The 15,955-nt window shown below is 35.4% G+C and overlaps 1 long non-coding RNA gene across 1 annotated transcript; it reads left to right on the forward strand.

The window, feature by feature from the left end:
* Positions 1–12,860: 12,860 nt before the first annotated feature.
* LOC118239740 lies at positions 12,861–15,416 on the forward strand. Its single transcript, XR_004772596.1, has 2 exons — positions 12,861–12,900; positions 13,888–15,416. It is a non-coding gene; the product is annotated as an uncharacterized LOC118239740 (long non-coding RNA).
* The last annotated feature ends 539 nt before the right edge of the window (positions 15,417–15,955 follow it).

The raw sequence follows: 15,955 nt of genomic DNA on the forward strand, positions 1-15,955 counted from the left end.
GCTTTGTGCCTTTGGAAGTTTGATGAATCTCTTTGAAGCATGCTGTCTTCATCACTAAAAAGTGTGTTATAGTATTTGGAATGTAAGGTGTTTCTTGAATTGACGCATATACAGTAGTTTCACAATGGTGCTCACTCAAGGTCTAATGGCTAGGAAAAAATCCAGATATCATTGTTCTGCAGCACAGACACAAACATACACTGATTACTTGTATATACAGTTCTCAGACTATATTCCTGACGTCCCATTTTGTGTTGTTTCTGTGTCGCTCACTTTATTTTTTTTCTTAAATTAATTTAATTATTTTATTTTAGAAACAAGCCTGATTCACATGTCAATCCCTTTCCCCTCTCCCTCCTTTCCCCCAGCCTCTACCAGTCTCCACACCTCGTCAGCCCCCCTGCTCCCAGGGAGGGTAAGGCCCTCCATGGGGGTCCCCAAAATCTGTCCTATCATCCTGGGCAGGATCTAGGCCCTTTCCCATATGTCCATGCTGAGAGAGCATCCCTTCTTGTGGGATGGGGCCCCCAACTCCCTTCTTAAGCCAGGGAAAAATACTGATCCACTACCAGGGGCTGCTCACATATTGTTACATGTTTATTGATCCAATTGAGTGGAAACTTACTGGGCTGACCTTGGAATGCATGCTGAAAACTTTTGTCTGCTCAGTCACAGCAAAAACAGATAAGCACTTATAAATGAAGTCATGGCACAATTTAATGAGAAAGCGTCAACTAAATATTCACCACTTCCTCTTCTCCACAAGGATTAGTTCATAAATCCAGATTTTCATAATGTAAACCCTCTTCCATCTGTCTCCTTTCTTTGAGTTCTTGTTCTGCCTCTTTTACTGTTGGTCACTATTAATTCTTTCCTATCCTGGCTTATTCCCCATTTTCAATATTTCTTCCACTTTTAATCTTTAACTATTAGACGGGTTGTCATCATTGCTGCCACAACTCTGTTTGGAATAATCCCTGTGTAGTTGAGATATCACATATTTTTAAATAACTATAGACAGTTTGGCTTGCTGGTCTTTGTGGTATTCTTCATTCTTCTACTTTAGAAAATCTAGTACATATGTTTCCGTTAAGCTTCTTACTTGATTATCTGAACAACGATTATTAAAAAGAAAAAAAGAAAGTAATCTTTCCAGGATGGCAGTCTCTCCCCATCTTCCATTATAGTGAAATCCCATGCCTTATAATGGAGTGAAAGGACTGTTTCCTGGGAACTTCAAATACCAGACGATAATAAATGCCCCTTAATTTTCCCTTGAATTTGAGCTCACTTAGGTGAACCTCAAACATTTCCCCATTTACCACATGAAAAGATCAAATACATGGGTATTACAGGTATGCCAGGCAAACAGCAAAGATTCTAACATAGGACACATGTTAGGGAGAATGTGAGGAAATTCACATTCTGGGAGTGTGTTATTGTTCACACCTGAACTGCCATCACCCCAAAAGCCTGAAATGCTATGATAGTCTCAGAGCTATTTCCACTATTACATACAAGCCTTTTACTATCTATATGGATTTATGTTTTCTTTCTAATGAATTCAATAATTTTTCATGTCTGTAACATTTGTGTATGAGTTATGATGCCTCACATTCATAACATTCAACCACTAACTATATATGTATAGTTTTTATAATAACATATATTTTTAAATAAGTCTGCTATAAATATTTTTATAATCTTTTGGTCTACTCTTACTTTTTATGATGTGCATGTTCTGTTTGTAATAAAAGACAATAAGGCTACTAGATTTTCTTCAACAATTTTCAGTATCATTTCCTTAGTTTTAAAATATTTCATTATGTCCCTGTCCTGCCCCCTTTCACAAATGAGGTCATTTTTTCTGATCTGAGATCAAACACAAGTTGTACTTTTTCTTACTGGCATGACTTCTGGCCTTCAGGCTGTGTTCTTTATAACACCATTTGGTGGGAACATTTTCTTCCTGGTTATAAAAACTTCACACTCCAATTTAAGTATTCAGTAAACCTTAAATAGGAAAGAGGATCATTGTCAGCAATCTGCTTATGTTCTGTTATTTATCTCTGCAAAGCAATCACAAAGCATATCTAAGACATTTTGAAAATACCATATATTTCAGAATTCTATCATGTAGCTTAAAGGCCCTCTTAGCTTATTTGTGATAAAAGCAACAAACCCTTTTCTGGATAGATCACCAAAGGAAGCTCCCCTACCTTGCTGCAAAGGGCATGTAGCTCATACTTGAAGTTTGTGACAGGAGTTGTTCATAAGGACCACTCTCCAGAAGATGATTTACTAGAAACCTCCCACAATTTCTTTATTCAGGTTTTGCTGCTGCTACAACTTATTAGATATAATTTAATTGTATCTCATATAATTTAGTTCATTAACTGGGAACCTTCAGGGAGAAGAGAAAGGACAGGTCACCATTTTCACTTAGGTGCCTCCATTGGAGTATGGAAGCCTTTTGTTCCAGATTCTCTGCAACTGTAAGGTTACATATTACCCTTGGGTTGTGCAGCTTCTGTGGAGGAAACAGAAGTGCAGAAAAGGAGTCTGCTTTCTCTATTTTAGCTTTTGTTTACAGTACCATTGAGGGATTAAAGGCTTGACTGTCAGTTTCATTTGGGCTGTTCTGCTACTTTTTTAGCTGAACCCAAGAGGAAATCATTTCCTCCCTTCATTGTCTTTCTCTCATTCTGTTGGCAGAGTCAAAGAATAAATTCTAGATTTTTACATTGGTCAGCATGACCATAGATGATCTAATCATACTCTACTCTCTTAAATCTTCATATATTAATAACTAGTCTCCTGAAATGCCCAGTAGTTTTCTGCCTGTATCACAGAATGGTTCCGGTTTTGCTTTGTTTGTATTGTTCTGTTGTTGTTGTTCATTTATTTGGGGTTTTTGTTTGTTTTACATTCCAACCAATATTTCCCTTCCTCATTTCCTCCCTGTCCCTCTCCCTACTTTCCCTCTCTCCCTGTCCTCCACCCACCCATCCACTCATCCTCATCTGTTTCTCTTCAAATACTGGCAGGCTTTAATGGATATCAGCCAGCCATGGTACATCAAGGTATAGGGAGACTAGGCATCCCCTTTTCCACTGAGGCTGCATGAGGCAATCCAGTAGGAGGGAGGGGTCCCTGTCTCAAACCAGTGCTTACTGATGAGCATATGCTAGAGTTTACTTGGTCTTCAGGGGACAAGAAGAAGTGATGTATTTTGTTTGTTTAAAGTGACTCTTCCTAATCCAGCAGAACTCAATCTTCCCTACCATTTTTTTTCCTTACATCATTGACTCCACCTTTTTCTTCACAGTGTGTCCTCATTAGAAGGTGAAATACCTGCCAGAATATTTATCCACAAATATTTACTCCATGAATATATTGAGTGAACATATAATCAAAATGAGATAAAATATGTTGGTTTGCTACAATGAGGTTTCATTTGTTCCCTTATTTTAAAACAATTTCCAAATTGTTCATTCAAATACATATTTTTCCTTTGTCTGTGTTTATGTCTCACCCTGTTGTTATGCTCTGGATGGTTTTACTGGTGTACAGAACAGTTATTTTGGTTCCTCCAAATAGTGTTGTAATTAAGTACAATTTGACAAATATCCTCAGGTGACTTCAATGCTACCATTGACAACATGGAGGGATTTAGATCAACAGTTTTAGTTACTATTATATAGACTACAGGTGTCATTCATAAGTTTATTAGCTTAAGGTTACTGGAGATAATACTAAGGATTGTTTATGAATCTTTAGTTTACAAATTTATGTAGAATTTTATGTAGATGACATCCTTTCATATATTCTTCACTGAAGCTAAATGAGATCACACTTGAAAATTAGGTATCAAAATCCCAATTATATAATAAATTCTAAACTATTTTATTTCTTCTGTGCAATTTATTTAATTCAGTTTAAGGGGGAAAAAGTACTGGCTCAAAGTCAGTGAATATAATATGACAACTACAGTGTTGTTCAAAATACATTTCACTGTACTTTAAACTTATTCTTGCATTAGAATCTTATAAGTACTAGTGTCAAACAAACCCAATGGTTATCTCAATCCACCTCACCTAGTATCATCTACTGAAGTGAACTTTTCCCTGAAAAGCAGTGTCATTGGATTGGACCCAGCTACTATGCTCTGTTACAAGAGATCTCTATTATTTCCTGGCCATAGCTTTTAATTGTTTGTCACTGTCCATTCATCACTTTGCTCTTTCTTATCTATATGTATAGTCTATGGGAAACCATAGAAAAGTGGCTGTGATATTGGTCATTCATCACAACTGTGTAGCACAGACTGAATATGTCTGTGAGTTCGCACAAATCACAGAAATATATATTCATCCACCATGGTTGTTATCTTGATTTAGTCATTTTACAATATATTGTTATTTTAACATATTTTTGAGCATGATAAATTCATAGATTTCTAATCTTAAGTTCTTGATGATCCAAGCAGTATCAGGTATGGGTTCCATCTTGTATAGTGGGTCTAATGTCACATCAAATATTAGTTGGTTATTCCCACAAACTACATGCTACCATTGTGCTAGCATATCTTGTAGGCATTACACCATTGTCAATCCAAGAGTTTGAGGCTGAGTTAGTATCTACATTCTTCTTTTGGTAGCATTCATAGTACCTTCCTGTATCAAATATGCTATAACACAAAGGCAAATGCTCTATGTATGGACAGCTCAACTATTCCATGTTCAGAATTGTATACATGTTGTCTTCAGCAATGGGGTTAGACTTCAGTATGTGGAGATCAATCTATAGTCTTGGATTTGCATAATTGTGGAATTCTCATGGGACTCTTTTGGCCAACAAGTCAATGAAAAGTAATCCAAGGGCTCTAAGCATCATTTAGTAACAGGAGATGACTACTTGAAGCTCAGTCTCCACATTATACTACAAGATAAGTTAGGTCTCCTTCATATATGCATGCATTTTAGGAATCTTCTATTATATTAAGTTTCCATACTACTCCTGAAATGACCTTTAATTTTTAATTGTCTCTCACTGTATTTTCTGGTTTGTTCCCATCTCCAGTTCATCTCTACATTTGATCATCCATTTCCAGGTAACCATCATTCCATAACCACTTATGCTATTTCCCTGAGGATATCTAACTGTTCTATCCTACAGTCCATCACTCTACAGCTACCCTCTGTGACTCTACAGATCACAGCTTGGTTATCAATGACTTAACAGCTATTAGCCACATATAAGCAAGTACAATGCATATTTTTCTATCTAGGTCTGAGCTACCTGACTTGGGATTATTTGTTTTTCTATTTCCATATATTCATCTGAAAATTTAAGTATTTCATTTCCTTAATGGCTAGGTGTTTCTCCACTGTATCATGTTTTCTTTAACCCTTCATTTATATGTAAGTCATTTGTATATAAAATGACTACTGTTTTTTGTTTTAATTTTGTATCCTGCTGCTTTTTAAAAAGTGTTTTTCACATGTAGAAAATTCCTGGTTGAGTTTTTTAGGATCTTTTTTTTCTTTCTTCTTTTTTTTTGTTTGTTTTTTCGAGACAGGGTTTCTCTGTGTAGCTTTGGAGCCTATCCTGGCACTCGCTCTGGAGACAAGGCTGGCCTCAAACTCACAGAGATCTGCCTGAATCTGCCTCCTGAGTGCTCGGATTAAAGGCGTGCAGCACCAACACCAGCTAGGATCCTTTATATATATAATCATATCATTAATAATTAAAGAGAACCTGATTTCTTCCTTTCCATTTGTATGCCCTTGTTTTCTATCAATGTCACAGTCCTCTAGCTAAAATATTAAGTATCGTATTGGACAGGAATGAAGAGAGTTGTCATCTTTGTTTTCTACCTAATTTTAGTGCAAATGCTTTGAGGTTTTCTTCATTTATGTTTATGTTTTTCTATTGTCTTATCATAAATTGTAATATGAGTTTCCTTCCTGTGAGGCTGTTCCCAAATGAGCTGTGTCAGTCCCAAATGAACACACAGATGCTGTATTAGTTATGAATATTCTTGGTCTTTGGCTATGATTTCTTCTTAGCTACCTCTGACTTAATTATTAACTCACTTCTATCAATCTAAGTATTTCCATGTGGCCTTGGCTTACTGGGGATACCAGAACTGCAACTCCTTTGCCTGCTACATCTCTGCAGAGAAGAGATCAATTTCCTGTTTGTACCTGCTTATATACTGATTCTGCTCAGCTATATCACTTCCTGCCTGTCTGTACAGACCTCAAGATCTCTATGGTTAGCTAGTGGCAGTTTCTGCCCAGCTACATCACTTTCTGGGATCACATGACAACTCCTCTCTGCCTATACTTCCCAGAATCCTCCTCATATTCTAGTCCCATCTATCCTGCTTCCCTATTGGCCAATAGTGCTTTTTTTCAATCAACCAATAAGATAAATATATACACAGAAGAACATTCCCCATCAATAAATTGTCTTTATTATGATATGTTCTTGTTATATATACATTTTCTACAGGACTTTTATAAAGAAGTAGTATTTGGATTCTACATCAAATATGATGATCATGTGGTTTCTGTCTTTCAGTCTTTTTATACTGGAGATTATGTTGTGCATTTCGAATCAACCCTGCACCTCTGGGATGAAGTGTACATCATTATGCCAAATGATTTTCTTCATTTATTCTTGGACTACTTGACTTGTAAATAATCTTATTAAATATTTTTCAAATGTTTTAATTATGCATATGCAAGTGAGAGTGTTTTCATGTATGTGTTTCTCTCTGTGTGTGTGTGTGTGTGTGTGTGTGTGTGTTCATGTGTATTTCTGTCTCTCAGACTATCTGTAGGGATAAGTATAAGAGTACAAATAACAACAAAGGCAAGGAGAGGGATTCAGATACCTTGCATCTGGATGTTCAGATACCATGCAACATGGATGTTGTTAAACAAATCCAGGTTCTCTACATGATCAGTACATGGTCTTAATTGCAGTACCATCACTTAAGGCCCTGGGATTCCAAATTACCCTTTGTTACTCATATATATATATATATATATATATATATATATATATATATATGGAAATAATTACTGTATTATTTTTAGGAAAGTAAAGTGTAGAAAGACAAAGACTTGCAGAATTTTTTAAAATTAATTTTCTGTATATGTTTCTGAAAAGTCTCCATATGGCTAAATTTGCAGGAAGAGAATTTTAACTGATCCATAAAAGGAAAGGATTCAGGTTTCCTCAGGTGAATTAAGAAAACTCTGAACATGGCTGGTGAAAGACAGCTCCATAGCTAATGTACTTTCAGCTCCAGTGTGAGAATCAATTTAGTGATTTGCAGAACTCACTCAAAGAACCAGATGAAATATACCACACCTACAATCCCCACACAAATCATGTACACAGATTAAAATGAGGAAAAATAGATGAATGAAGTAAGGAAAAAAAGGGAAGGGAAGGGAAGGGAAGAGAAGGGAAGGGAAGGGAAGGGTGATACTATCTACTATTTCCAACTGCATACCCAAGAGGTGAAAGTTACTAATGAAGAAAGCTCAGACTGGCATGGTATACAGGGTCCAATACATTTGGAAGGTCTATCATGGATGCTGTGATGTACATGAGCTGCATTTCTTTTTCTGCAGTGAAAATCTCAGTGTTTTGTGTGTCATCAATTGCTGTGTAAGTCTTTGCCTCAGTGTGTGATTGAAATAGTATTTACACAGGACACACTCTGTAGCTTCCAGGCATATTGTATTCCTTCAGCATTGCTTTATTTATTTATTCTGGAGAAATAGCAGTAAGTCTGGATTTACTTTTACTAAGTATCTACAAAACGCTATTAATATAAGATTTAATCGAGAACCGTACGCATTTGTCATCTTCCCATGACTGTACCAAATACGTGGAATAGATGAAATGGAAAGAGATTTTGTTTTCTTTTCTTTTTAAGTTTGTTTTTGAGATTTTGAGTCAATGATTGGCTGATGTTTAGATTTTAGTCAGCTTCAGGGAAGCATGCCATGATAGGAAATGAGATATATCAAATTTCACTTTAATGGCACAAATGTGGCAGTAACCATAATAAAATGTTATATTCAACTTGTCCACTTTAAGGGTTCATCTCAGTCCTACAGGACATCTTAGTAAGGGATGTGATTGAAAGGTCCCACTCCTCCCATAGCACCAAAGGAAAGAAGTCTTTATACATGGGTCTTTCAGAGACAAATAGGAACCCTACTACTAATGAGAGATAATTCTTGAAATGTGTGGAATTTTGTGCAAGAAGATGGATGTGCCAACAAAAGCCTTGTGTCCAGACATAGGAAATATCAGAGTTTGATCAGAGTTTGAAGATATATTCAAAATCACTGATTGCTCACTCTTTCTCTTCCTCTCCCTAGCCCTCTCCCAGTCTCATTTCCCTTTGTGATAATTACTCTGGATGTTTGTTATAGGAAAGTAATGAAGTACAAGGAAGACCCCATGCCAACAAAGAAGATCTCTCCTTCTACTGCAGTTTATAAACATATTTCTGTCTCCAAGCTGCTCTGTTCACTGCACTTAGCCTGGTTACACTCTTCTGATTTGATTCAGAGCGAAGACATGAAAAAGGTTTAAGAGATGTAATTTAAAAATGTGTAATTTTATTCTTTTGAAAATTGATATCTCCTTGATAAATAAGGATAAATAGGTAAATTATTAATGTGTCTCCAGAGTAACATTTTATTATTCCATTATTCAGAAAAGAATGAGTTTAGGGTATGTTGCATGATTACATCTTCAAATTCAAAAATTAGCACTAAAAGTCATCTCAACAGGAGGGCTGCTAACTTCCTTAGCTCTAAGTCATAGCTGCCTGTAATTTTAACTTGGCTTTCCATTATATTAAAAAAATTGTTGTGTATCCCTATTACTGAAAAGCAATTGAATTCCACAAAATGACAAAAATGTAAATAGGTAACATTAAGGAGAGCAAAATAAACCACTCAAATATTTCAAAGCACATACACACTCTAAGAGAATTTTTCAAATTAATTTGCTACCCAGGAGCCTAATAAAACATACTACTTAGAACATAAAGTGATAGTAAAAAGAATATACCTCTCTTTATGGTCAACACTGTCATTATGCAAAATATAAAGAGACTTCAATAGTACATTACAGGAAGTGCTAATGCCTTACTCTGCTTACAGCATGACTTAGTTTGTCTGTGCCACAGGAGGTCGTATATACACTTTACGGTTTTTGTTTTATAAGAAACCATTTGTATGCACTTGCTATTAAGCTTGTCAGGGAAAAAATTTTGTTGTAAAACATTCGCAAATTATCTGTGAAGTTTATGCAGGCATTTTTAAAAGCATTGTTTATAAACCAGCAGTACTCTCCATAAATGAGTTCTACAGCTTCCATAGTCTGGATTGGCTCCATGACGGCAAACATAGCATTAAAATTTCAGTGAGAATCTTTTTCTTTTGCTTTATTTATTTATTTGCTTAAAATATTTTTATTTATTTTTTGGTATACTGCGGTTTGACCTAGGGCCATTTGCTTTAAAGGAAAGTGCTATACCACTAAGCCCATTTCCAGCTCTGCAGTCATTTAATAAAATGCTATGACTTGTTTCACATCACTGACTTAGAATTCAGTTTAGTCATTTGCTTTCTTAAAGTAAAGTATACAATATTATTGAATATATAAATACCCTATATTATTATTATTATTATTATTATTATTATTATTATTAGTCTGTAGTGTGGGGGTGCTATGCATATGAGTCAGTCATATCTCCTCTTCTATTTTTACATGGCTTTAGGCCACCTGAATTGTATGACATTCTCCTTTTCCTGATGAGTCATTCCTCTGCCCCTATAAACAATATCTTAAGCTACCATGTATTAAAGGGAATTCTTCTTCTTCTTCTTTTTTCAGGCATTTGCTATTATACTAGTTTAGTGGAATTTGTTCAAGGCAAATTTTATACCCAGATAGGATATATCTCTCTAAGAATGAGGGCGTATCCCTCTAGGTGAAATGGGCTCCCAAAGTCCATTGCTATGCTAGGGATAAGTACTGATCTACCACTTGAGGCCCCATAGATTTCTGAGGCCACCACACTGACACCCACATTCATGGGGTCTGGATCAGTTCCATGTTGGTTTCCCAGTGATCCATCTGGTGGCTAGGAGTGGCTACTTGTTCGGGTCAGCTGTTTCTGTGGGTTTCACCAGCTTGGTCTTGACCCCTTTGCTCATCAGTCCTCCTGCTCTGCAACTGGATTCCAGTTCAGTCCAGTGTTTAGCTATGGCTGTCTGCTTCTACTTCCATCAGCTGCTGGATGAAACCTCTAGGATGACATATAAGTTAGTCATCAATCTCATTATCAGGATAGGGAATTTAAGGTAGCCTCTCCACTGTCACTTAGATGGTTAGTTGGTGTCATCCTCATAGATCTCTGGACATTTCCCCAGTGCCTGATTTCTCTTTAAACCTATACTGGCTCCCTCTCAGGTGGTAACTCTTATTTTGTTCTCTATTCTTCCCCCTACAAAAACTTCCTGCTCTCTTATGTCCTCCTCACACCTTCTCATCTCCCCATCTCATTCTCCTAGCTCCTTCTCCCCTCCTCCCATGCTCCCAAGTTGCTCAGGAGATCTTGTCACTTTCCCTTTCAACAGGTGACCATGTTTGTCTCTCTTAGAGTCCTCCTTGTTGCCTAATTTCTCTAGTGCTGTGGATTGTAGGCAGGTAATCTGTCTTTTTGTGACTGTGTTACCTTGCTCAGGATGGTTTCTTCTAGTTCCATCCATTTGCCTGCAAATTTCAAGATTCCATTTTTTTTTTCTGCTGAGTAGTAGTCCATTTGTAAAAAGATATATACAAAATCTGTTATTTGCTTTCGATAAAACTATGTCTTTATTTGGAAGAAAATAAGGTGCTTGAATTATTGTTACAATCAGAAATGGATCAGTATTTTCAGACATACCTATCAAATTCCATTAAATGGTTAATATAATCCCTAGTAGGAATGTGAAGTCAGCTTTTCTTCATAAATAAAATGTGTTCACAGATATTTTGCTTCAGGAAAACAACTATACAAAAACACTGTGTTTGGATTTCATCACTGTGAAACATTGTATTCTCTATACTAGAAATACTGCTTGTACACACAGTATACTAATAACAAGAATATTTTCTACATACCTATGTTTTTATTTTTATGTTTACAATTCAAAATAGAAAGTATTTTTAATAAATTTATTAACTTTAATCAATACAAAAGTGAAATTGTTGGCTTCTTACTGGATTTAAACTTAAAAGCCAGTACATATCATTCTTACATCAAGTTACTTTTGTACTTCAGCAAAACATTCTACATTTGTAAACATATATTCAACTCAAGTGATTAATATCATATACTTAATGTGGACTCTTTCAGAATCAAATAGGAATTTTTTTTTATCCTCAAGTAGGTACTATTAGAAAAAGAAGACAGACACTTTTTACTTTTGGAAACAGTATATCATAGTCATAAAAAAGCAAAATAGCTATATTGACTCTTATTATTTAATTTAAATTTACAAGTTTTCTTCAATAAATAATGAAACTGTTCTACATTTATATTTAAATGCACAAAATTATATTTATTACAGATATTGTCATTTTAGTGAATTTAGAAATATAAGTATTGTAACTCAAAAGATTGTTGTAACCCAATGAGACTTCAAATGAGTTACTGGATTGCCTTTTAATATGCTTAGCAATGTTCTCAGAGTAATATTAATATTTAGCAAACTATTTTATTGATTTATTTTTGCCTTTTGTTTGGACATTGTAACTAAAAGGCACCAAATGTAAGTTCGCACAAGATTTCCCCCTGTGATTTTTTGATGTGTTTTATAGTTTTATGTTTTGTAATTAGTTATAGTAGTAATGTTGAAGTGATACTTGAGAGGTTATAAATTGTTTTTCTCTTTCTTTTCACCTCCTGAAAATAAGAAAGTGTACTTATGTTAACTGTTGACATTGTGATTCTCTTGTGGTGGTTAGTGTTGTTAACATTACAGAATCTAAACTCTGCTAGGACATGAGCTCTTGGGAAATTATCTGAGGGTATCACCTTCATTAGCCTAATTGAGATTTTAAGACTTATCCACTGTGGATGTCATCACTTCATGAATTATATCATAGATTCCATAAATGAAGGAAAGGGAAGTGAGTGGACTCATGGATCCATCCTTTTATGCCATAATTGTAGTTATGAGGTCATAGACCTACTCCCTCATGATCTTGCCTTTACAACTCATTGCCATTCTGTAGCCTGGGACTATGAGTCAAATAAACCTTTCTCCCTTAAATTGCTAACACCAGGAAGAGAAACTAAGTACCTCTCTTAATGATTATTCATATATATATGTGTATGCTTGTTTCTGGGATTTCTTTTTTCGTCTTTTGACTCATATGCCTATATTTTATAAACTTTCAACTCATGAACATCAGGTATCTCTTCAGTCAAGAACACATCTTTTTTTCATTCACCAGAATTTTGAGTTTTCATGTAGATATAGCTAGGCATTTAATTTTGTGTTATTAATAACATTTTTAACATTTCAAATTCAAAATGTTAATTATTACTATCTGAAATAGTTTGCGCCTCTTTTTGTTAAAGATGTTATTTTTATGTCTTTCTGTATCATCTTACTTTCAAGAAGTTGTTTTATTTCTTCTGGATGATACACTACATAAATAACTATTAATCTATGGATATAGACAGATTCATTCTAAATCTGTGTGTGATTAATTTTCTCTTTCACGTTATCATACCAACTTTAACTTCAACTATTGTGCTTTATAGAATGGGAAGAGTATCCTGCATTAAAGATAATGTTGGCTGTAAGTTAGTTTTTTAACTTGTTTCATCTTAAGTTGAATAGATCCTAATTCCTTTTTTGAGAGTATTAAGTAATAAGTAAATATCATATTTTGTACAATGCTTCATCTATTACTTTCCATGTTCATATGAGTCTTACCATTTATCTAGTGGTGAGATGAATTGTAGTGATTGACTTGTGAGTACTAAAATCACCATGCATATCTAGAATTAATTATAATTGCTTGTAATATGTGATTATTTTTGTAAATCACTTAAGGTTAATTTGTTAAAATTCTGGTGAGGATTTTGCATTTAGATCTGTGAATGCAGTTTGCATTTTATTTCATGTTGTTTTTGTTTTTTGTTTGTTTTTTTGTTTTGTTTTTAGACAGGCTCTTTCTATGTAGTTCTGTCTCTTTTGGACCTACCTATGTAGACCAGATTTGCATCAAAAACACACATTTCCCTTCATCTTCCTTCCACACGCTGGGATTAAAGCCATGTGCTATCATGCCTGGCCCAGTTTCCTAGATTTTGTATTAACATAATGATTGCCTTAAAGACTTAGTTCACTTTTGAAGTGTTTTCTTTACTTCTGTTTACTGAAATGATTGAAGACAAATGACATTATTTTCCTAAATAATGAGAGAAGTTCACAGGGGAACTCTTCTGGGCATAGAGAGAGATTATTGCCTCGTCTTGAGCACCCATTTTCCACTCTGTGAGTTAAGTCTAGCATTAATCAACTTACCTTCCCAGTAGCTATATGGCATCTCCATGAAAAGGAGTCATAGACACTTCTGCTCCCACAGTTAGCAGTCCCACCTAAACATCAAACAATCCCAGAATATACACAGAGGACCTGGTGCAGACCCATGCAGGCCCCATGTTTGTTGCTTCAGTCTCTGTGAGCCCAAATGAGCCCTGCTTAGCTGATGTGCGGTGCTGAGTTCTCCAGATGTGACCCACCCCGTAGACTTATATTTTTTCTGCTTCTTCTTCTGCAGAATTCTCATAGATCCAAAGGGAGAGTACCAAAGAACACCTCTCTCTTTCTCTCTCTGAGTTATGTCGGACTGTGGGTCTCTGCATCTGCTCCCATCTCTGCCACAGGAAGCCTGTCCGAGGACAACTGGAGAAGGCAACAACTAATGACTGCAGCAGAATATATTAGACACAATTTCATTAGTTTTATTTTATATTTTTAGACCAAAAGTGCTTGATTCTACCTTAGTTCTTCGGGATAACCAGTTTCAGTTTCCTGGCCATCTTAATCGTGTTTGGCATGGGCTCCCTCTTGTAGAGTGGGCCTCAAGTTAAATCAGACATTACTTGGTCACTACCACAAGTTCTTTGCCAACATTGCCTCAGTACATCTTGCAGGCAGGATATATCGTAGGTCAGAGGTATTGTGGCTGGCTTAGTGTAAAGATTTTTCTTTCAGTACGAGCATCAGCATGTTTTTTTGTTTGTTTGTTTGGTTGTGTTTTTTGTTCTTTTTTTTTAATCTCTACAGGACCCCCTCAGACAAAAACTCAAAAGAAGGTAACCTAGTTCTGCCACTGGGAGCTTTCCCTGCCTAGAAGAGGTGGCCAGTTCATACTTCATATCCTCCATTATGAGTCCTCACTCACTAAGATTGCCCTACGAGATTACAGGAAGCTCTACACCATGTCCCAAATATCCCTCAATTCCAGATGTCTATCACTATAATTTCTTCCTCCATCCCATCCCCCTACTTTATCCCTTTCATTCCTGCTCCCTCCCACCAAAGTCCGCCCACAATCTCCATTCTATTTCTGCTTACCTGGAAGAGCCATGCATCCACCCCCACCATTCTAGAACCCTCATCTTTACATAAACTGTGGATTATACTCTAATTATCATTTACCTAAAGGCTATTATCCACTTATAAGTGAATACATACCATGTGTGAATTTCTAGGTCTTACTTATCTGACTCAGAATGATATTTTCTAGTTCCATCCATTTGCCTAAAAATATCATAATGACATTTTTTAGGCTGAGTGATACTATATTGTGTATATCTACCACATTTTTTCTTTATTCATTTTTTGGTTGAGGGACATATAGGTTGTTTATGGTTTCTTACTATTATGAATATAGCCACACGAACATAGTTAATCAGGTGTCTTGGTGGTAGGATGGTACATTATTTGTGTATATACCAATAGTGGTATATATGGGTCTTGATATAGGTTGATTACCAATTTTCTGAGAAACTGCATATTGATATCTCTAATGTTTATCCCATTTTCTAATTAAATATTTGGTCTTATACTGAAATTGGCTATTGTATATTGTTCAACTCATTTCTGTGTATTCTGAATGTCAATCTCTTGTCAGATTTACCATTTGAAAGTATGTATCCAATTGTGCCTCTTGTCTCTGAAAGCTATGTTTCGTCTTTGTTGTATTGAAGCTACTTGGTTTGAGATAACCATATTATTTTTTCCCTGTGTTTATAAGTTCTAATACTAAAACAAAGTCTTGGCTATATAAATATTTTAAGGAGATTCAACTCCAAATTCTTAAATGTAACATTCCAATCATGGAAATTATAGAGAAAACTAAGTATACAAAGATAATTGATAACTGTGGAATACTTAAAGCAACAAAATAGTCTGTGATTTCTAATTAAATTCAAGTAACTTTGTTTCCATTAATTTAAAACAGAATCTAAAGTTCACATGAATCACAAAAGGTCCTGGATATATAAAGTAATCCTTCATATAAATAAAACAAGGAATAAAACTGACAATGTAGATTAACAGTAAGCATTGAACATGTAAATGTATAGGTACAAACCAACCATACCACTGAAATAGAACAAGCACAGGGACCAAAGGGAGAGAAGAGGGCACTAAGATAGTATTGGTGCCTATATAGCCAATTTGCTTCCTACAGATGCCAATATCATATTGTGTAGAAAATAATCTCTTGATTAGCTGGGGCCACATGAGTACAAACAGCATATAATAAAATAGACTAAAAGGAAATGAATGAAGGTAGGGACAAAGAAAGGAGGAAAGCTGGGGGAGGTTGGAATGAAAAA

This window comes from Cricetulus griseus (genome assembly GCF_003668045.3).
Source record: "Cricetulus griseus strain 17A/GY chromosome 1 unlocalized genomic scaffold, alternate assembly CriGri-PICRH-1.0 chr1_1, whole genome shotgun sequence".
Lineage (NCBI taxonomy): Eukaryota > Metazoa > Chordata > Mammalia > Rodentia > Cricetidae > Cricetulus > Cricetulus griseus.